The sequence below is a fragment of the Pteropus medius genome, unplaced genomic scaffold (assembly GCF_902729225.1).
Source record: "Pteropus medius unplaced genomic scaffold, Ma_sr-lr_union100, whole genome shotgun sequence".
In the NCBI taxonomy this organism is placed as follows: Eukaryota; Metazoa; Chordata; class Mammalia; order Chiroptera; family Pteropodidae; genus Pteropus; species Pteropus medius.
Window position 1 is genome coordinate 7,969,657 of NW_024352786.1, and position 24,969 is coordinate 7,994,625.

Here is a 24,969-nt window from a genome sequence, read left to right on the forward strand (position 1 = left end):
TGCTGGTGTGCTATGTTATTTATAGATCTTTTATTGTCAAATTTGCAATGAGAAAAATCAAATTCCTTATCCAGTTGAGGATTTGATGGTTAGTTTCTTCCGAGCCCCTCAAGATGATAATTGACTTAATTCATATTGACAATGAATTGTTGCACTTAGATATGTGCTTGAGAAATCTTCAGTGTTTTAAAAGTTAATTGTGCATAAAAACACAAAGGAGCAGAGTCCTAACAGGTTCATGAGTATATGTACCTATCACTTGAGAAGTTAAGTTAGCAAGTTAATTTAGATGACTCTGATTATATTTATACTGGCTTGCCCTTGTCACCTTCCAAGTGTTGTACTTTGCAATGCAAATGACACATCATGACTGACCAAGAGCAAGGAGGCTTAACTATCTAGAATGATTTTGTAAGGTTTGGAAAAGAGTGGCAGACCCCTAAATAAAACTATGAACCATTTCTGGACATATATGATGCTCTCAAAATCCTCTCTCAAACCAGTTCTTAGATGATCAAATCTAATCTCCCCAGGAGCATTATTTTGTTTACTCCAAAGGTGAAGAATCTCTGAAATATGCATGGAACAGTGAAAGGGGAGCATTAACATGAGCTGATTTATTTCAAACTGTAAATGGGGCAGGGCCATGAGACTCTATAGGGACAGTGAACAGGCCTCCAATCTTTACAAAGCCCTATTAATTTTTTGATATTTTAAAAAAACAAAACCAAACAAAACAAAACTTCATTTGATCCTAAATAGGAGAAGAAATTGCAAAATTGAGATTAATATTCAATAAAATCTTTGTCCCTCATTAATTTTTAATTTTATTATTTATAAAAGTTCTTACATTTGAAAAAATTTGTAGGTGACTTTTTTCCACCCTTTGGAGGATTCCTGAAATATACATGGTAATTGCTGAGAAATTATAGCCTGTTGTGACTTAAATGAGTTGTTTTTTTTTTTTTGGTAGCTAAACAATATTAAAAGGTAGATTATGACAATTAAAAAATATTTATAGAAAAATTATATTTAATGTGATTTAAGCATTATGTTAATATGTTTGATATAATTTGGAGTTAGTTCTCTAAAAATAAGAGGACTAAAGACCTGGATGTTTTGATTTAGAAACAAATTGAAGAATTTGAGGACCAGACACTCTAGATACATGGAAATGTACTGGAAAAGTTTTTTTGGAATGTTTATGTGCTCAGCAGCTACAAGGGTCTGAATTGCTCTAGCTACAAACAACCGTGAGTGCTGGTCAGGGAAGGCAAGTGTAACTCTTTGAGTATATCTAATTAGGGCTGGGTTTAAAGTTGTGGTTAATGCATATTTGTTATTTCTTTTCATTTTTTTGTATAATGTTTCCATTCCTTTACTCAGATTTGTATATACTGGTGTAAATAACTCTGCCTTGTTTATGTTATCCAATAACAATTTTTCTTAAAAGGGAACGTATAGAAAGGTACACATCATTTATTTTGAAATGTCTTTAGTACACTGAGTTTTTGCTGTCAGAAAGAGGCATGGATTGGATTAAATCATTAGTGAATCATATCATAAAGTCTGCAAGTTAATTAAGTATGTGGTAGATGACAATGACTTATGGTGATATGTTAAAGCTGTCTTAAATTTGCCTGGTTGTTTGAATCATTTTAGATTTTTGTTAAAAGAAAAAAATTCTCAGATCCCATACTTTATCGACTTAATCTGACTCTTTATGGGAGAAGTCTAGAAATCAAATGCCATCGGGTGATTCTTCTGATCGGGCGTGTTTGATAAACGTGGTATTAACCTATGTTTCTCAGAGAACTTTGATATTTGGTCTGAAACTGGAAATGCTCATTATGATAAAATCTGTTCTGAGCCACTCTCGAATTTGGTCAACTTTGTTGGTTATAGCATGTTGGTTATGTGGTTGAGGGCCAGTCAGTTCCTACTTTAGGTTGTAGATTATATACCTAACCTTGATTTGTCATCTTCCACCGATGTGGAAAAGATAAGAAGGAGGGAATGAAAGACCTAATCAATAAGAATGTGGAGAGAAAACCTCACTAAAGTATAGAAATGCAAAATAACTTTAACTCAAAGCTTGTGCCATCTCACTTCTCAGAGTCATCGTTGCTGTCATCCATGACAATGGCACATTTAAGAATAGAACTTCAAGCCCCAGGAGTAGAGAGCTCATAAATTTATATTATAAAACTGGCACTATTTCTAAGTTCAAAATAAAAAATCTAAAAATTGATTGCTTAAAGGGAAAGAAAAAAATTAAAAAAGTAAAAGTCATCTTCAAACTATGATTGTTATTCTATGGGGCAACATAAGATTATATAATGGAGTCAGGACCTATAATAAAAGAAATAAATGTTGAGAAGAAGGAAGTAAAGGCAAGATGTCAAAATAAGAAAAGAAGTAATAGTTGGCTTAATTTTCCTATTAATCATTTTACATATAAGATAGCAACATGTTAAGTAGATCTGAGGATGTATTTTCATCTTCTGGGTTCTCTTAGAAATTTATGTAGACCCTTATTCTTACATCTGTCACCTTTGGTATAATTATTTATATATTTTCCTTATCAAGTTACTTGAGCTCCTTAAGACAAGAAACCTGTTTTTTTTATTTGTTTGTTTTTGGATTCTTTTATCCCAAGATACTAATATTAGCTAATATAAAACAATATCACGATAATCTAATAAATGACAGATCAGATGAAAGAAAACATGGTTCTTATCCACAAGGCTACTCAGGATAGACCCAACCAGAATAATTGTTCTGCATTACTAAAGTTAACTCTATTATTTAAGTTGTGGGCAATTAATAGTTCAAGAATAATCATTCCTTTTTCTAAACCAAATTTATTCAATAAGGTGCAGCAATTATTCTAAATATATTAGAAGTCATTGACTATTGGGCTTTTAAACTTAAAAAAAAAAACTGAGTATCATCAGAAGGAATTATGGGATACTGGAGCTGAACAGGTCTTGAAGACACTGTGCCTTGATGATTTTAATATTAGTATCAAGAGGTCTTCCAACTCTCCTCGGAGGCCTCTAGCATTCAGTTCCTTGGTGCCAATTCCGTTGCACTCTTAGAACACTGTATTACAAAAAAAAATCCTGATTTTGGTGGAAATACCTCTTTCTCTAGCTAACAGAAAACTCTGTGGTCTACAAAGCAAGTCTAATCCGTCTCCTACATTGATGAGCCCTTATACATGTTTAAAGAAAGTATCCATACACTTGCAAGTTTCTCATTCTCATATTTTCTATATTAGAAAAAACATATTGTCAAAATCAGATTTGTTTGCACATGCAGCGCTATTTGTTACTGTCACTTTGTACCTGTGAGAACAGACTAAGAAAGCTAGCAAGGATCCAGAAATCATTCAGAGGAGGCTGCCTGTAGCACAGCTAAACAGGTGAAGTTCTTCAGTTTGAAAAAAAAATAGGAGATAAGAGTAAATATTATTCTCACATGCAGGTAGATACAGTTCATATTTCCAAAGCTTTAAAAATAGGAGCTGTTTCTGAATAAGAAAATTTTAAGATAAATCAACAGGAATACTATTTATACAATGATTGCAAAAATTGTGGTAAGAACCTTCTTTTTAAAAATTATTTTACGTGGGTGTGGGAGGAGACTGGGAGTGAGTGGGCTTGGGTGTAAGTGGGTGTTTATAGAGGTCAGTTTGGGGTGTGTCCCGCGGTGGGAGGCATGTGGATGTGGATTGGGGTCTGTGAGGGTGCCTGGATTATGTGTATGCTCGCTTATGCACGCAGAGGTGAGGGCAGTGATGTGGGTGTGGGTCTGTGGGGTGTGCCAAGAATCTTCTAAGAAGGAGAATTATCAATAGGTTTAGAAATGATTTAGATGCACTTGTTGGTGGCAAGACATATGTTAGTGGTCAAGTGCATGGATTTGTCTATGAATGATAGAAAAGAGTTAACAATATGATCATGGATTTGAAAAGACTTGGGCTAAAATTCCAGCTTCATCATTTATTAGCTGTGTAATATTGAGTAAATTACTTAAGCATTCAAATTTTAATTTTCTTACTTACAAAATAGGAAAGATTATAATACCTATGTCATAGTAGTATTTAAAGAATTAAATGAATACAAATACATATACATGTTAAATATATATTCAATATATATGAAGCTTATCAAGGTTCTTGATGATTGGCACATGTTAGAGACTCACAGATATTGGCTATTGTGGTCACTGTTGCTGTTATTGTTTTGTCCTTACAGCTGCACACAATGACATGATGTAGGAAAAGCAACTTTGGGGGGAGTTTGATTTTAGATGAATATAAAATCTCATTTCTCCTCTGATGTACAGCCACAGTGTCATACTGGAGGACTCTGGGTCTGATGACTAGACACTTGTCATTATTTCAATAACCCTCCTTGCCAGGTCACCTCTTTCAAAATGTTAGGAACCTCAGTTTGTGAAAGAGTCAACTTTACAGAAAATAATCTGGAGTTAATAAGTAAGAAGTATAAGAAATCGCTTTATTGAAGCTCTTCTTCATAAAAGCATTGTCGAAGTTTGAATGAAAAATTAGAGTAACGTTAGATTTTCATCAAGAAAGAACATTTGATTGTTTCCCAGGAACGTTTGGTGTGGTCTTGGTCTGTTCTCTGCCTGGCTGACTCAGAAACTTCATTGACCTAGAGCAGGACAAGTTCAGCGATCTTGATTCATGCTAACAAAGCTTGCAAAAGACTAACACACAAAAGCAGAATGCCAGGGTGTTATTTTACAGTGACTAAAGCTCAGGTGAACTGGTTTTACTGAATAAACTACTCATTCTCTTGTATTCTTCTGGTCATGTTGTCTGAGGGAAAGAAGGCATGGGAGGAAGTTAGTTTTATAATCTTACAATAGACATCTCTACATCTGTGCCTCTTTTTATCCTAGGCTTTAGCGAGTAACCTAACCCTTATTTGACTGACATTTTTTCTCCATTTAGATTTAATACGTCAACAAGGTCGCAATCAAATCCTTTTGGCCATGTCCTCTCCAATTTATTTTATGTTTATTATGTATTCTCTCTCCCAGAATGCAAACTTGTTTCCAAGTTTTTGGAGTGGAGTGGGTGTGGTGGTGTTGGTAGTAGTGACCTCATTGTTAACTCTTTTCTATTATCCATAGACAACTTTGACAAATGTATTAAAGTGCTTCAAATATAATTCAATGTTAAATTAGGTGCATAAGCTCGTATGAGATCAAATGAACAAATCACACAAGAAATGAAAGAAAAGAGAATTGAATAATGCCATCTAATTGTAGTTTCTCTTAGCAAACGCTGTTAGTATAAATCGTCTCAGACTGACCATATTAGGGAATGAAGTACTTTTCACATAGGTTGAATTTTTGGTCTGCCCCAAATCTTTTATGGAATAAGATAATTTATTTTTAAACTACAAAAATACAGTTATTTGAACAGCCTCTGTTAACAACTGCCAAACATACCTTTTCATGTGAATGAAACTAAGGCAGCATCTGGTGCTGGTCAGGTATTCCATTTGGGTTGAACTAGGATGCAAGTATCACAACAAAATTGTTAACAGACTTGGTCATTAAAAGCAGGTAAAAAAAATAATAATAAAAGCAATTCAAGTTTCCTTTTCACGTTTGGAAAATAAAGAAGGTAATAATTCGTTGAATTACTAAGTGTGTACCATGGCAAATCTGTATGGCATTTTAAGTTGTAAACTCAGGTGATTGCATTTGTGCCATCCTTCAACATACATTTTTCAGTTTTGGTGACTTGAATTCAATTAATAACTATGTTGTGAATGTAATGAGTGCTCTGTACTTAATCACTTCTCATAATAAAAACACTTTAAGTAGGATCAAGGGCCCCGGATTAAGAACAGCCCATTATTAGCAAGTTTTCACACTGCTAAACCATACCTAGAATGTATTCCACTTCTCCCAAGAAAGTTGAGCTATAAAACAGGAGAAATTGTATTGATTGCAGAGGTTGCTGCATTTTGAATGTTAATGCAGTGATTTACCTATTAAATGCACTACATAAAGCAGAATATTGTTTTGCAAATCCCAAATTTTGACACAAAATTTCTTTTGTTTTCTAAACAGATGCTGTTAAAAGCCTGTGAAACTACTTTTGACTTCTTAGTATATTCTTTTCTCTCTTAGAAAATGTATAAACTTTTAATAAATCTAAAAGATAAAAATACTTGTTATTTATGCATGTTATTTATCTCTTTGTTTCATTGAGACTCATAAGAAAACAGATATAACTAGAATTGCAAGACAATTGTAAGTTTTCATCAAGTTCTAGGCTCTCAAAGGCCTTGTCACTTATGTGACATTAAATTTCATCTTTCAAATAATTAAGATGCTTAAGTGGGATAGGTTGACTGAAAAAAAAAACACTGAAATAACTTTCTTAATCAACAAAGCTTTGTTTGGCTGCTGGTTATATTCACTTGCAGAAATATGTATTTACATTCTCCCTCTCTTTTTTAAATTTGTCAAATGGATAAGTGATGAGAAAGCAGTTAATTTGTTTGTGAAATGAGGGAATATTCTTCTGGAAAAAAATGTGTGTGTATATGTGTGTGTATGTGAGTGTATGTGTGCTGTCACAGCTCTTACAAATCTAAAAAGTGATGGATTCATATTTTAAGAGTAGAAGATGGATACCAGATACTAACACTATAATAATAGCCAATATTTATTGAGTGTTTTTTTATTTTCCTCTTTAATAATCTTGTGAAGTTTATTTTATCCTCATTTTACAGATAATGAAACAGCAGTTCAGAGAACCTTCCCTTTTTTATTGCTGTATTAAAATGTTTACACCATTTATTATTTTAAGACTTTATCTCTCATCCACATAACAATTCTACGCTCCCTTTTACCTTAACTCTTGAAGTTCCATTTAGCCCATCAAATATTTGCTATATATTTTTATTAACACTTATCACCCTATAAAATTTGCTTGTATATTTAGTAGTTTGAACATCTAATCTCATTTAAATATAAACTCCATGAAGGCAAGAAATTTGTCAGCTCTGTCCAATGCTGTATTTTAGCCCATGGAGTAGTGCCTGGCATATATGAGATTCTCAATGGATATTATTGATGGAAAGAGTAAATGAATGAGCACCAACAGGGAAATGGGGCTATGAGGATGAAAGAGACATGCCTCCTGCTCTCCAAGAACTGACAGCTTAACTTGCAGCATATGATCTTGACTTTTTATTGGGTAGATGGAAGATGCTTTATGTCAGGTCCATATTCCCTCAACTTGTATTTCTTCTCTTTCTGTCCTCCAGTTCTCTTATCTCTGTGCCACATCAAGTCACTTTTGCCTTTAAGGTCCTTATTTTGACAGAAAAGTGTTTTATTTTGTTATGATTTTGATTAGTGCTTTTCTCCAAGTGTCGCACCATCCTTTTACATTTTGAAAAGTAGAAACAGAAACATTTACTACAATTTCAATCATGATTTTAGCATTGGGCAAATAGCCCAGCATGCTTCCGTCTTGAAGTTGCCCTGCCAAGCTTCACTTAATTATTTCTATGAGTTTAGGATGCCCCAAGCACAAAGTATTATCCATGGTAAAGTTCTTTGTCTCATCATTCTTAGAGAGACACACATCTCTTTCAGATTTATATCTGTCCTAAATTACTGGAATTGAGATTAGGGTGGGGAACTAAGAGGCTAGCGTCTGCTCAATATCAGTTACTTTTAGGTGTGAGATAATTGAGAGGATCAGGCTAAAAATTTCTTTTTTCGCTAAATGAGATTGTATGTTTATATTTTTATGCTTATGTTTATGGAAAACACAATATATTGTCCTAGGTGAATTAGCCAATGGATAATAGAATGAGCTTAAACTTTCTTAATTACAGGTTGCTAATTACGTGCTTTTAGGTGAAATTCTTAGACTCATGGAACCTCTGTTTCTTCATGTGTAACATAGGATATAAGTGCATTTCATATTATTGCTGGGAGGATTAAATAAAGTGATGCATGTGATCAGACATCTCAAAATGCCACTCTAGATCCCCACTCCTGGCTCAGCATTCCACTGTGATCAGTCCCATGCAGGTGCAGCCACTGGAGGGAGGTCAAATTCACACAGGCAAAACCTGCCTGCACCCCACCCTGTGGTTGTGCCAGGTGCTCTTACTGTCTGTCTTGAGTCTTTTCTTGTGATGCTGAGGAGGTGGGAGCATTGGGACACTGCTCAGGGCCCACCCATGCTCAGCCCAGTGGGGAATTAATGAGCTCTGTGGCAACCTTTGACAGTTGAAAAATGGGGGCTAAGATAATATCTTTCTCTTTTCTCCTTCTGAAAAGACTGCCCGAGATACAGTTATGAAGCTTTTGGGAGGATGACGCAGTGAGGTTAAGCAGTCAGTTATGCTCAGAGGTGACCAGCCTGGAAATGCTTCTTCATGGCTTTCTTTCCCTTCCTGCCTCCTTGCCTTTGCCCCTCGCCGTTCCTCCCTAGGACTGCAAGTCCTCAGTAAAACAGCAGCCCACAAACTTTTGCCTCAGGCTTTGCCTTCTGGAGGCAGTCTAAGACAGAATGTATGGCTGGCTCAAAATAAGTGCTAAATGTGATTATGATTATTCTAAGCTAAGACTAATATATCAGTAATTACTGATGCCAATGAAAATAGGTAAAGGTAAAATTATGTTTAACTAGATAATTTTCACTTTACAAACTCTATGATCACTTTTGGGAGACAATATACAATCTCTAATAACAAAGGGTGTCCTTATTTAATGCTATATACCTAGATAAAATTTATGCCCAATAGGAAATTTTAATGGCATCTTGGAGGTGATATTATTCATCGTGGTCACAGATTCCTAAAGATGCCACACTAGTAAAACATGTTCTCTCCCTCTAACAAATTAACTTTCTGTATTATAGTGACATGTGCATTCATACATGAACTACCAATGTATGAAACCTAGAAAAATCCTTGTCACTAATGCTAACTAATAAGTCCACAATGGTAAATACTAAGTGAGCACCAATATATCTCCCCTTATGTACTGACTGAGCAGTGTGAAGAATTCCAGCTTGAATTGTATAAACTAAATGGTTTCTTATATTCTGTCCTACTCCCAGATCCTCTCTTTTAAAACTCTTTCAATTTAAGATCTCTTCTGTTAAGGCTCCTAATTTACATGAACAGCCATTTATTTGTTCTGAATATTAATATTAGAGGACTACTCTGGTCTGAGAAATCCATTTGGAAACAAAAATAAGACTCAAGTTCCTACGTGTATCTTCTGAGCCATGGAATTTCTCTCATTGTCATTAGATGTTTACCAAATTTTTCCTCTGTTGAGTATTCTCTCAGTTTAAGAGACATACCCTTTCTCTAAACTGAAATTAATTTCTTCTTTTATGATTATATATTCAGTTGATAGTGTGTCGCTCACTCTCATTAACTGCTTTGTAAATATTCTCCACTTATTTACAGGCATGTGTTTGGAGTTTTCTAACAATGTTCTTTAAATGACAGGGGTCCTATAATTTCTTTGTGTGTGTGTGTTCCACAAACTGCCTAGAGTAGTGTCTATCATAAGCTCAGAGTCATCCGTCTTTATGAAAATCTAACCAAGGCCTTTTGTTTTTCTAAATGCATGAATTGACCCATGTCTTAGTATTTCCCTTATGAATAGGAGATACAGTTAAATGTGTTCCAATGCTAAACATTTTGGAGAGGATAGTGGTCTTTCTTTAGTCATTCTACAAAGTGCAATAACTTTGTCAAGCAGAGTGGTAGGAGCTGTGTTGTCAGTAATTGTAAAGGAATAAAGCCCTGCTGGTGTAGGCATCAGAAAAGCTGCCAAAGCTGAAAAGTACCTGGCTAGGTTTTAAAGGACAGGAATACAATACTCTTACTAAGACACGCTTTACAGAGTACAATTCACAGCCAAGGAAAACAGCTTTTGGAGCTTTTGGGTGTCCATAAACAGCTAGATGAATGTAAGGAAGCCAAAACCAGGGATGAGTGGGGTATTTAAATGCTCAACTTGCTCAGCTGCCACAGTGTCCTCTCTGCACACCAATGCGCTGGCACAGAGAGAACCAAGAAATGCCCTACTTATTTGTGATTTATGGAAAATCTACATGTTGGGGGCAGACAGAGAACACCAATGAAATAGTCTCTTTCTGTGATAAGTTATGAAAAAAATGTGGTTTGTTTTCTTGACGGGATCATAAAACATGATGCTAGAGAGAGAGGAAGACAGTCTAGTAGTGACCCTTAGATAATATCTTGTGGTCACTCCAGTTCTAGGTGACAATTGTCCGTTGATAAGTCAGTTCTAGCATTTTCTTAGCCAAGACACTTCATAAACTTTGACAAGAGAAAAGGGCATGTGGCAGTAAGTTGTAAAGTGATAAAAAGCAGACATGGGTGGAAAATATTTTATCAAGAAAGATAAAATAAAGAAATTATATGAATATGATAACAGCACAACAAAGAGTATTTTACAGAAAAAATTTTGTAATGTTGCCAACTTCTAAGGCAAAATGAATGAAGAGCAAATGGGTTGTATTTCAAACACATACCATTATACTGAGCAACAGTTACATTTTACTACCCCAGTCACATTTTTTGACTGATGCAATAAAATTTTTAAAATACAAAGAAAAACATAGGATTCATATCATTTTTTTAACTTCAAGTTTAAGATAGATTTTATGGTTAACTGTGCCATAAAAAAGTTTTTAAAGTGTTTTGAATCATGCTATATCTCTGAGACAGGGCCACACTATTTATAACCAGGACAGAAATATGAAGTTTCCTATGGTCGTTGGATATTCTTAACACTTTTTTAATGAAGAGACTTTATGCTTTAATACTTCCACAATTATTATAATTAATGTTTCATGGTGATTAGAATAGTCTAGTAGGGCATCATGGATTATAAACTGCGAATGCTTTTTATTTATAGAGTTTATTCTACATATGATAAACTCGTTCTACATTTAATTATTTCATTTGATCCAACTTCTGTTGGTAGAACCCCAGATCAAAGATAAAATTCATGAAATCTGAGAAAAAATGATTTTCTCCAAATCTTTTCTGTTTTCTAATATTTCTTGATGCTTTTGTTCCCCAACCAAAATAAACATTCTTTGTAGGGGTATCAGCTAATAGTTATGATCTCAGCTTCTGGAGTCAAAATTCTCGAATTCAAATCTTGTCTTGACTCTCTTGTTGTAAGACCTCGGGCAAGTAATCCTACCCAGTACCAAGCCAAACTTTCTCATCTCTAAAATGGGGATAATAGTAGAACCCTCTTCTGTTGTTCTGAGAATTTGGATGATAAATCATGTAAAGTACCTAGCAAAATGCTTAGTGCATAGGAAGCACTCAGTCATTATTAGTGTTCTTTGGAAGAAATGGATCTTAGCAGCACCTTGTGTATCTGTGATATCTCCCAGAGTACCCTGCACTCTCAGGTCCTTGATTCACATTTGTTGGCTATTTATTTTGTTGATATCTTTTCATATGTTTGTTTTCATATGTAACTTCACTTCTCAAGCCATTCTAGTTTGGCTAATCAGGGATCAGGAGGGTAGTGCAAAGAAAAGGGCTTGAATTACATTAGAAGTAAAAATAAAAATAGACTGAGCTTCCACAAGAGGAGTCTGTGGAATGCCTGCCCGTCAAATTCCTTCCAACTGGAAGACGCAATGAGAGGTACATAGTTTCCTCTGAATGGACGTCCAGTCTCTCTGCCCTAGCTAGGATCTCTGCCTTCTCTGACTCCTCACGTGAATGTGAGGTCCTCATTATTGCCTACTTATTCTTTAATTGTTGAGGTTTGTGACCACATTTTGAAATTATTATTCTTGTCATGCGTGATGTTAACCTGGCCATTCCTAAGGCTGGGAATGCTGACCAGGTCACTCCCCATGTAGTACATAATTCTCATTAATGCATTCTGGCTCTCTATACCTTGGAGTGCATTTCCTCCCTCATTTGGGACACTGTCTTAGCTTTGTGTCAGTCATGATAGGCTAGGGTTTGTTAAAGCATCAAATAACTCCCAAATGCCAGAAGCTTACAACAAAATGGTGCATGTCTTGCACACATTATAGGTCCACCATGGGTCACCTAAGGTCTCTGCCCCATAGCATCACTGCCCTCTCCAAAACACCAGCTTAGAACATAAGCCAGGATAATGGAAGAAGAAAAAACAACAGTGCTGTATATAGTCTATTAAAACTTCTACCTAGAAGTCACACTATATTGCTTCTGTCCACATTTCACTGGCCAAAGCAAGTCAAGTGGCCAAATTTAACTTCAATATGATAGGGGATTAAAGTCCTCCTGCTGGGAGAGAAGCTAGGTATTGGTGAAGTTGCATTCTACAACTCTGGCTAAAGGATGGCCATTGTTTTTCTCTTTTTTAATCTCCTTCATTACTTGGTAAAGAAACCCAGCCCAGGTAACTAGCCATCAGCTCCAATCTGTCTTCTTTCTGGGCTCCCTACAAAGACTTTTATACATGAATAGCCCTCAGTTGCTCACTTTTGGCTTCCAACTTGACCTATGCTAGCTCCCACGGTCAATGAGCAGAATAGGTTCTTTTGGGGACTCTTGCCATAAACACACTTTTAATTACATGGGATGTATATAACTATGTCCTGTTTCCCTTTTAATTAATAATAACAACAATTTGAATAGCAAATGTTTGTTATGTGCCATGCACTGTTCTAAGTGTTCTACATGAACTAACATATTTAAGCTTCACAACAGTCCTAAGAGGGCAGGAGCTATAATTATCACCATTTTACAGATGAGGCAATTGAGTCATAGAGAAGTTAAATAAGCTGCTCGAGGTTATTCAGCCAGAAGGTAATAATACCACTGATATTGGAGCCCTGTGGAGTCTGGGTCCAGAGGGTGCATGCCTAACCATTTTGCTATGTTACCTCTTGAACAGAATGGTATAAGTAAAATGCCCAGCACAGCAGCTGGGATATAAGTTCCCAGTACATAATTGCTGTTACTGATGCTCAAATTGGCTAGCTTAACCTTTTCTTTCTTCAAAGGATTGGGACCTATTTTTCATATAACTCTTCAGTCTTTACAGAATTACTATAAGGTAGCTATGTAGCTATGAACGAGACAATGCTACTGCCATTTAATAGACCATAGCTCAAAAATATGATTTGCATGTAGGCTTGTATATCTTTTTTTCTGCTATTGATCCACTGACATTATACCATATCTAAAATGCAGTGGGAACTTTACTCAGAAAGGATATAGTTCAATATGAGTGGGCTTATTTCACTGTGCTATTTCTCTGTCTATACAAAAACACAAAGCTAATTTGTAAGTGATGTTATATTTTCATCTCATGCTTTATATGCAACCTCTATCCATGTTAATGGGAATTTTTTTTGTGCTTACTCTAGGGAAAATTGATTCCAATTATTGAGTATAATTTATTCCAACCCCTTGATGGAATAATTTATACTCTTGAGATACTCTTGAAATGTGTAACCAATAGGGATCTCTATTTATACACAAGTTTTTACACATCTTTCAATTAAATAAGAAATCCAAGTGCAAAACCCATCACTCAAGGAAAGCATATGAGTTTGTAACACTCCCGAGAGGTTTTTTGGTCCATAAACCAATAAATGGATTACACTTACCAGGCAAAATTCTCCTCTCAGGTCCCATGTGAAGCTCCTATTGACTTACCTGTGAGGCAGCTCACAGGGGATGGGAGGTACTTTAGGCTGCAAAGATAGAAATGGTTATCTTTTCATATAATCAATTTTAGGGCTCTAATATCGATTGTTATAAAGAATATATTTATCAGGATACAACCTATTACATGTTTAAATACACATTTATTTGTTTATAAGTCCTACAGACAGTAGATATTTAGCAAAGAAAAGCGAGTACACTTTCTAACATAAAGGACAGCAGATTTATTTATCTTCATTTGTATAAATGAAAGAATAGGATAAGATCTCTAAGTGGATTTTATTATAGTAGTCATATCAGTAAAGTTTACTTACTTGTGAAATCAGAGATATTTTTACCTCAATATTTCTAGAATTACATGAAAAACTAAAATAAAAGTTATATTAAGCATTGCAATTTATATTTTTTACCTAAATTGTATTATTTATAATAAAAATTATCTATGAGAAAAATGATGTTAATATAGACTTTAGTGTATTTAACATTTTTTTGATGTGGCTGCCCTATGGAGAAGTGGTTTATAAACCCATTATCACTATGTTTTACAGTAAATTTTTGTTGTTATATTTGTTTGTAGAGAAAAGGAAAACATCTACTTTAAAGTCACCATTTAATAGAGAGATTTAGGAATTATGTAGTCCGCTGACATTCAGAGTAGCCAAGTATTTTTTTGATAGTTTCAAAACCTACAAATAAATTTACAAGTGTGTGAAATTATTATTGAATACCATTTTATTCTGACTGTGATCCAAATATTTCTTATAAGTCTTGGAGGCCCAAAACCACAAGACACCAACTGCCGACGCTTGGTTTCTAAGTTAAAACTGTGGTTTCTAATTGAAGACTTTGCAAAAACAAATGACATTTATAGTATTAATACTTTCAAATTTTAAAAGAATTTGTATTTTGTAGTATAGAAATATTTCCAGAGTCTTTGGGGGGACAGCAATCTTATCTCCTGAATGATAAATATTTAGATAAGCATATATGACATTTTTTTAAATCAGGGTATTTAATATATTAATAACAGTGACTCTAGGTGCTATATAACAAATAAAAATTTTTGTTTCTTGAATATAAAAATAATATGTAAAGCCTACTATGATCTTCCAAGTCATTTTCCAACAGTATTTTTTAAAATTTTTCTCAACATCAGGTAAGCTCTTGGGCAAGTTGACCTGAAAAATTGCTATGGAGATAAAGCAGTACATACAAACACACTCACACAGACATTCCTTTGGTCAATTTAACCTTGTTGAATGCCACCAAACTTCTTGTAATGGTAAGTAAGAAATGCCAGACTATTTTACATCCTTGAAAACAAACTAGGAAAAGATACTCTCTTAATAATACATTTTGGATGTTGACCAGTTGTTTCTTAAATTATGAGAAGCCAAGTGCTACGAATTTTATTGAGTTATAAAGGGTACGGGGTTTACACTTGTGTTAAAAAATCAACTTCTAAAATGATTTTAATATATGGAGAAATAAGACAGTAATTTTAGTTTCATGTTTTTAGGTTCAAGGAAATATTGATCTTAAATAACAACAAAAACATTTTCATTTAAATTTATTTAATAAATAATATCAAAGTGGTAAAACAATAAAACTTCAGGCCAGATTCATTCAGTTTCTTGTCTGAGGTCAGACAAATAGTGTTGAAATCAGGACTTGGGATCCTAATTTTGTTATCCTCAGTTTGGCATTCTTTCCATCCCAGCTTGAAATAAGCTCAAGTGTAGCTAAAAGCTTAGAAACCATCCCCAGAGGCCTGGCACCAACTACTTTATTTTTCAATAATGTGATTTAACCAATATGAGTCAATGACTATACACAAAAAGGGCTTGCGATAACTAGTTCAGTCACCAAAGTACAGAGAAACGATAGCCCAAGAAAAAGTAGATTTTTAATCAGCTTGTATTGAAGGAGAAAGAATAGCTCAGTTGTTCTTGGTACTGGTCTTGGAATCAGGTAGGTTTCATTGTAAGTCCTGATTTGCTACTTAAGAGTTTTGGGACCTGAGTAAATTACATAATTTCTGCTGAATTTGTTTCTTCATCTGTAAAGTAGGAATAATGATAGTATCTCTCTCATTAAAGTGGTGGGGAAGATTATATGAGATGATGCTTAGAACTGTGTCTAGCTATAGTAAACATTTAATGTATATTGTTGATGTTTTAAATTATTGTTATAATATCAGTTTGCAATTATATTAAAGCAAAAAATAAATGACCCGTACAGATATATATTTGAAAGCCATCTTATTAGATATCTATCAGAATAATAAGAGTTGAGGATGCTCATTTTGTTTTAAATGAACATTTATATAGCTTTTACTATGTGCCAAGCACTATTCTAACCACTTTGCAAATATTAACTTATCTTCACAACAACTCTGTGAAGTAGGTGATATTATCTTCTTTATTTCAAGATGAGTAAACTGAGGAAGGGAGAGGCTGATAGGCGAAGATACCATAATTCAAAACCATGTAGTTCGATTCAAGTGTTTGTGTGCTTAACCACTTCTGTCTCTGCCTTGCGGGGAAGAATCAGCTCTCAGTGTGGCACTGTTCTGCTTATCTGTGGGCACATAACATTCCAAAACAAGAAGAACTTGGATTTAAAAGCCAATGTAGAAATAGAACCCTAATTACATAAATATCTTTGAAGCACTAGTATAAATAATCTACTATTTCAAAAGAAAAACAGCACAGTTGAAAATTTGCGTCTATTGAGACAGTGTAAAATAAATCATTAGAAGGAGATTAGAAGTAGTACGTATATGAACATAGTGTATTATCTGTGTATAAATATTTACAAACTTTTCCTATTTCTTGGCTCCACTCTTGCATATATGTATATTTGTAACATCACATGCAAATTTGAGATTATTTAACATTTGGCTAAAACAGCTTTTGAATATTTTTACCTTTAGTCTCTTGTGTGATTTTAACAAAGGACTAATTTCCATATGCAATTATTATGGCAATGTGATGACATAGAATATTTTTTTCTAAACTAAAATACAGGCAAGCATGACAAATGCAGAAATATGTATTATTTGCAGGGCTCCTTACTTTTAATTATACAAAATCTCAGTTACTTTCTATTAAATGTTTTCAGTATTGCTTGGAAATAAAATAGCTTTTTGAGAATAATGATAAAGTTTATACTAAATAATTCAGTTAGAAATCTTTTCATGTCATTAAAACGATCAGTTTGGATTTCCCAGAGTAGAGATCTTTCTCTATATGAATTAGTTGCTTGTTACTTTATGTTATAATTTAGACTAAGTAGAAATAGCTTAGTTTAAAAAATAAAATCTTGTTATCTATGGAAGTACTGAAAAATATCACTGAATTTTTTCTCGCTAAAATTAGTTAGCAATACACATGCAGGCATATATGATGAATCATTACACACACGATTAGTTCTCTTCCTTAATTCTTTTGCTGCTGGAAATGAGTAACTGACAGTTCCCTCTAAGAGCTCAACTTTATTGCAGAAGATTCATTAGCTGTTTACAAATGTCAATAGTTAGGTTGTAAGAAATAAAAAAAGTGCCAATGTCTGCTGAATGAAGACTGATAGCGTTATTCACATTTCCAAGTTTTTATCATTATTTACTATCATTTTTCTCAGAGCAAATGAATCATTTTAAATAGAAGCAAACTGATCCTCCCATTAACAAGTCTAAATCAGTAAGGCAACATCTATTTTCGGAATCTTTGTAGCTATAAAGGGATCTTTACAGTTTGCAACACTTAGCCCTGTCCCAAAATGACAGCATTCTGTTACAAATAGATTGTTTGAGCCCTGGTGCCAGCGTCTCTATTGTGGAACCTTTGGTTGGGACAGCCAACAGCTGGGAGGAGTTCAGTGTTTTGAAGGTTATGATCACAGCAGTTTCATAAGTGCTTTATTTCAGTTCTCTTCTGGCTGCAGAAGGGACAGGTGCCGTCTGGTTCTGATTTCACTGGTCTTAATTTCTTATCTGACCTGGTAGTGAATCAAGGGCATGGGAGAAAGAGAATGAGGGAGAGATAGATGGGTAGGAGAAGGGAGTTAGGCTAAAGCTGCAGGGGTTGGGATGCCTGTGTCTGCGAGAGTGCGTGCATGCGTGCGTGTGCGTGTGCGCGCACGTGTGTGTGCGTGAGTGTGTGTAGTGCTAAGCATCTGATTTTTCTCATCGAGGAAAGGCAGCTTTGCCTGTTATCCCGCACTTCTGTGTGTACGAATGCTGCCCTGTGCAAAATGGATTTCTGAGTGTTAACCATCATGTTCTTCTTTTCCAAAGGGTCTTCTGTAGGATTTCATTTGCAGAGCACAGAGGGCAATATCTAGGGTAATTCCAGGGCTTAGTGGCTGTGATCTTTTGTCAACTCTCCTTGTGAGAGAAATTAAACTCAGTCAGAGCACCCACGAACGCGGAGAGTGCAGTGCCATTCCTGGCCAATGGGTGGGAAATCATAAACCCAAGTATTTATGAGAGAGAAAATGAGATGTCATAATATAACAAGAATATATTCATTAAATCTTTCAATTTCTCAGAAATGGAGAATTCCCACTTCAGTAAAAGGCTTTGAGTAGATTTATCAAGTCTTCAAGAAAAATATTCTTACTTTTATGAGATTTGACTATGCTAAAATGAGAGATATTTAAAAGGAGAACGGCCATGCAAAAAAGAGGAAAACTACTAAAGAGGTGGAGTTAATATAACACTAGCTACTGTTCTTTTGATGGATAGTGGATAATGCCCGTGATATGCAGTGAAAAATCTTGAGCACGACATGAGTACTGAAATAAATTATACCTTTGAATGCATGGAAGAAATGAATATCTGACCTATATCATGTTTTCCGAAACAGTAGCCCAGACAATTTTATAGCCTCTTATAATTGTTGAGCAATTTCATTTTTTTTCAATACAATCAAGCAACAACAGTTTGCACTTAAGGTATTTGCCAGAAATACAGCTTTCATAATTGCAGTGTGTTTACAGACTGATTTTGTACAGGACGCCCTAAGCATGCCGAAGCAGTGCATGCTGGGACATAGACACTGGACTATACTCATCCGTATCACCCTGTCTGTTTTTGACCTCTGAGATCCAAACAGATGTGTTAAGATAGGGACTGCTCTACTTATAGTTGGTAGTCAAGAAATATTTTTATTTATTCATTCATTCATTCATTCATTCATTCATCTATCTATCTATTTATCTATCTATTTATTTATTTATTTATTTATTTATTTATTTATTTTGTGTGTGTTGTGTTCAGAATTTTTTAAACCTATTCATTGCAGATAAGACCAAGGTGTAATTTGGACAATGTTTTCAGTAGGGCAAGGGGGAAACTGTAACTTCCCTCATTTTGAGTATCTCAGAGTTGAACCAATGTTTGGACGTCTCCACTGTGGAAAGCATGTTAGAACTACTTTTCACAGTAACATGTTATACTCTTGAACTTTATGATTAACAGACTCTGAGACTAATCTCAAATCTTAACTTATAACTGTGATCGTTATCCGACTGGTATTCATGTTGAGATGCTGCATGTTTTCTGAGAAGTCTGTGCTTATCTTTGGGAAAGTACAAGTACTTGGCATGCTTGAGAAAAGGAGACAAATTTGTGGCCTTTAGAGTAAATTCAGATCAAAGAACAAAACTTCAGTGGGCAAAATTCAGTATTAATTCCATGTTCTAAATCATTCACAATATCTACTAGTGTTTGATGATTAGAGTTATTATATAGTAGACTGATCCCTAACAGTACATCTTAGAATAAAAATACTTAAAATTAATGTTTGTTTTGAATGAGATTTAAAAATTGTTAGTTATGCTCCAAACTCTTGTTTTAGATGACTTAAACATAGCTTTTTGTTTGTAGTCCTAAAGGAAAAGCAAGTTACCTATAACAGTGAGAATAGAGACAACTCTATAAAATCAGGGACAATTTGCAGTTAGAGTCCTCTAAAGTAACCCCAAATGCAGTTACTTCAGATAACAATTTAAGTCTATTGCAGAAAGAGTGAAAGAATAAACCATAATTGAGCCTCAAAAATAATTTAGAAAAGTTTGTTCCATGTATACACTTGTTATTTTTAAACTGTAAGCTTCTGTCAGTCCAGTCAGCCAGTGTCTGGTAGACCCTCTACACACTTATATTTTGGGTTTGTTTATCACTAAGTTTTCCATTGTGAAAAATTTCAAACACATATACGTAGACAGACTAGTATAATGAGTTGTCATGTACACATCACTGAGCTCCAAAGGATTTTCAGCTTATGGCTAATCTTCTTCTGTCATTTATTACCCTTTCTTTTACCCACATATTACTTTGAAGCAAATTCCAGACATCTTTATATTTTATCTGTAAATATCTTACCAATTATCCTTAAGAGATAAATATCTTTTAAAAATATAACCACAATATCATTGTCACACTTAAAATACTAGCAATAGTTCCTTAATATTGTTAAATACTTAGGCATTATTTAAATTTCCAATAGTTTCATTAAAAAATCATAATTTTTAAGTTTATTTTTGAAATTGGTTAATATTTTCTTTAAGACTCTTTAACTAATTGTCTTTCTCTTTCATCTTATTCTTTTTCCTCTCTATAGTTTGTTTGTTTAAGAAACTACATAGTCTATGGCCATGCTACCCTGAACAAGCCCGATCCCATCTGATCTCAGAAGCTAAGTAGGGTTGGGCCTGGTTAGTACTTGGATGGGAGACCACCTAGGAAGACCAAGTACTGCAGGTGTAAAAAACAAAAAAAAAATAAGGGATTGTAAGCCAACAGGTCCTTGCAATCTGTGAGGTCAACCAAGGGTTTCCTTGCCTTAAAAAAAAAAGAAACTATGTATATTTACTATAGAGTTTGAATGTTGCCGATTACATCCCTATTGTGTCTTTGAACTGTTATTTTCCTTCCACATGCTTTAATAAACTGATTAATTAGATTAAAATTTTGTCCTTAAATTACTTCACTTGTTTGTATTATATTCTTATTAATAAATATAGTGCACCAATATAATTTTTTAAGTGGACCATGTAAGATACTTTAAAATGCTTAATCCCTTGTTATTACACCAGTGGTTCTCAAAGTGTGGTCCCCAGACCAGAATCAGTGGCATCACCAGAGAACTTTTATACTTGCAGATTATCAGGCCCTGCCCTAGACCTACCAACTAAGAAACTTTGGGCATGGGACCCAGTAATCTGTTTTAAGAAACCATCTAGGTGATTATGATACATATTATATTATAGATCACTGGTTGATCATTGGTTGATCTACTCAGTGGTTGCCAAATTGTATTTTTTTAAAATTCAAAAATTTTGGCACTTATAAAGAAACAATTGCATAAACTATTTCTTGCATATATTGCTAAATAAATTAGTTTAATAATTACACTACTGTTGTCTTGCTAAATAAAGTATGTTTCTTCTAAATTTTTTTTCTTTAACCCAATGCATGGCTCTAATTCTTCTATCAATTACTGCAGTGAAAAGAAGACAAGAAATCCAGTAAATAGAGGTCTAATGCACAATATAATGAACATAGAGAATAACATTGTATGATAATTACGTAATGTGATAAGTATCGCTACCATGGCAGTCATATGACAGTACATAAATATATCAAAGTAACAGTCTGTGCACCTTAAATTTAAACCATGCTACATGCAAAATTTATTCAATTAAAGATTAAAAGAAATCTGGTAAAGAATTGTTATTATTAATTTTCCAGCATTCTGTTAAATTTGCCAGCACCCTATTTAATCTGACTGCTACTGTTAACTCTCCCTGCTGCTCCTTTTTACTGTTTTGACCCAGCTTAACACATAACTTCCCATTATCCCTGGAGCAATCCAAGATTCTTGCTCCGACCTTCAAAGACCTTGTGCCTCAGTTCCATCCATGCTTACATGTAGCAGTTTAACCTTTCTGTTCTACTTAACTTTTATTGGCTTCCCCTTAGAATAGCTCTGTATTCTTAAAAAAGTTTCTATTGCCCAAGTACCCAAGAATTTATATAACTCATTATATTCCACATCTGGTCTTTTTAAAAGTCTTTCTAGATTAACCATATAATCTGAAAGTAGAACTCATTCTTGGCTACTGTAGTATTTTTCCAGAAGTCTCATATTCCTAGATGTACACTAGTGTCATTGAATGAGTTCAGAGACAAGAAGCAGTAGTGTAAAGATCAGAAGCATAGACCTGGGGATTTGCATCTTCTTCTTGCTACTTACTATCTTTTAGCCTTGATTTCTTCATTTATAACATAGCAAAAATAATAGTACCGACCTCATTGTGTTCTTGTGAAGATTAAATAATTTACTATATGTAATACGTTGTGAAGAGTGCTTAGAATGTACTTATCCATAATTCTCTTATTATTTTATTTGATTACATAATTCCTAGAAAATCTTTCAGGTTAGGAATTATACCATTAGATTGCTATTAACATAATATTTTTTAAATTTAGTGCCATTTGCAACCAGGTGCTTATATTCTTGAAATGTAATCACAGAAAAATAAAATTCAGAGCAATGGGCAGGATCTAAATAAAAATTTTGTAATCATGTATCAAAGAAAAAAAACCTTGAAGTTAGCATATATAGTATAATGTAATGTAATATAACATAGGCTTTTACTAACCTCTTATGTACCATGAAAATGGGTAGTTTATAAAAATGCACCTCCCTTCTTTAGTAAAGCTGCTTTGGGTAACTGAGGAAATCAGTGACCTATTCTATCATCACTTGCAAATCGTAATAATTACTTGTGTTGAAAGGTCTCTAAGTCTAACTAGTAGTTAACAAAGAAAGCTTGAAAACAGAGACAAAGTGTTAATGGTCATGTGAAGGTAAATCTAAAAGACATATTGACAGTTACAATTATTCTGGCAACATGGTATTAGTGAGTCAGATACTGTAATTCCTTTCAGTCCTTAGTGCTTACTACACTATGACACAAATCAAACTAATTATTAAATGCATGTTATTTATAATATATACATAACATTATTCTCCAAATGACTCTGATATTTGTCAATATTAAATCACACTATCAAACATGCCAATAGACTAGTGCTTTGGTCAGCACTATTGTAATTTACAGATTCCTGGTTTTCAGATAAAATATTTCCTTTTTTGAAAGATTTTATAATTTTCATTTTCTGAATGCTTGTCACTCTCAACTCCCTAAATACTGCTATCTACATACACATGGATTATTTGCCTGGCTGCTCTAGAGATCCCCCTAGTTCTCTCCTGATGCTAGGTTGGCACCTGACTTTCCCATTTGCGAGGTGATATCAGCACCTAGGACCACAATCCACAACCCATAGGCAGATTCTGTGACTTCAGTTGCCCCCCAAAGACCTCTTTGATGGAAGAAATTAAAGGGACACAGGTTAGCTATCTTCTTAGTGGTCCACGGTCCACAAAGTTGTGGGGAGGAGAAGAGTATTTCTGAAATACTTGTTTTGGAAATAATTAAAAGAAAATGAAGACTTTTTTTTTTTTTTAGATTAACTGAGAATCTTTGTCAGAAAGAAAGATTAAGGTTAAGGTAGATAAAACGGGGGAATTATAATTTGTCATAAGGTTGTTCATGAGGATAAAATATTAGTATTTCTAAAGGTTTTGCATAGTGCCTGGCAGACAGTAAGTGCACTCGAAGAGTTAGTTACATAATTATCATAATTTTTTTGCTACCTTTATTATCAGTTGGTTAGAAAAGGTATTTGAAGATAGGGTGGGGTTGGTGAATATGCACCCTTCTTTCCTTTTAGACTCCCATTTCTCTTTGCCCTTCTTTTAATTCCCCAACTGCTCTCAGACCTGTGACTTGATGCCCATAGATCCTAGGTAGTGGAGTCTGTGTGCATTTGAGAGCTATTACATAGTAGTCCAATGATATATTTTTCTGAGTTTTAGGGACACAAATTACAAGATTTTATAAAAATCTTATAATTTTGAATAGATATATAATCAATCCAGGAATTAAAGCATAGACTGAAAATGAGAATTAAATCACTTTGACATACATGCATACACGCATGTATGTATATATACACATTGGCACACATATGCATATACATATATACATATATACTTACATACAAGATGTGGAAGAGATGTTGAGATGAAAACGAACCATTGTTCAAGCAGGTGATCATGGGGCAAAACCATTAATTTATAAGATGAGGAAAAGGAAATGAGGGTGTAACACTATGCTATTACTCTATATTTAATTTCAATTGTAGGTGCAGAAGCCTTGTAGCACAGAGAGAGCAATATACATTTCAAAATTTCATGTCAGTAATAAAAGAGATATTTTTTATGCATTAAAATCTGTAAAGCGTATTGTATTTACAGGAGCAGGTCACATTCTAAGGGGAAATCCTACTTCCTACAGTTGTATTTGTGTATCACCCAAAATACTTGTGAGAACCAATTAGTGTCCACAACTTGCCATGTTCCTGTTAAGTGAACCTGGCACAGACACACTTAGCTAATCCTTTGGCAGCCTTGTGTGAAGTACTTCAGAAACTTGGTATGTCCTTGCTCCAACCTTTTGACATTTGAGCCAACTCTGGCCACTGGCTATTGGCCCTTTATTGTGCACTGGTGAATTTCTGGCACAAAATGAGTTGTGGAGATTACTGAACAAGGAGTCTACGGTGATTTTGCGAGCTTTCTTTCAAGGCCTGATCTTTAGACCTTCAGAAAAATTATCCTCAACCTTATAAACATACGACAGGGAGGTCATTTCAAACATGAAGTCTTTAATTGTATCAAGTGCAAAAATGAGTCAGTATAATTTATTTCAACTAGAAATAAATATTCTCAAACAAAATCAGAATACTGGAAGCAAACTGCCTGATTTGGAACCATTTGAGAAATCCCTTAGTCTGCGTCTCCCTGTGCCTACATATCATGTTCACCATCTTGGGGGTGCCTGGGAATCCTGGAATGCCTTCTTATGGCCTTTGGGCTTAGAGTTGTGGGACGCCCAACTGGGATAACAGGGGATCTGACCATCCTTAAATAGTCATGTCATTAAAAAAGTGAGAATGGAGCAGGTGGTATAAAGGGTGCACTCCAGAAAAACAGACGCATAGATGGCTACCCCTTTCCTAACTGGGAGGAAAAGGGCAGGACAGCCCTGTAGGAACCAACCTCCCCACTGACTG

General features: G+C 34.5%; 1 pseudogene; it reads left to right on the forward strand.

The window, feature by feature from the left end:
* Positions 1–20,407: 20,407 nt before the first annotated feature.
* On the forward strand, positions 20,408–20,526 carry LOC120591288 (uncharacterized; annotated as a pseudogene).
* The last annotated feature ends 4,443 nt before the right edge of the window (positions 20,527–24,969 follow it).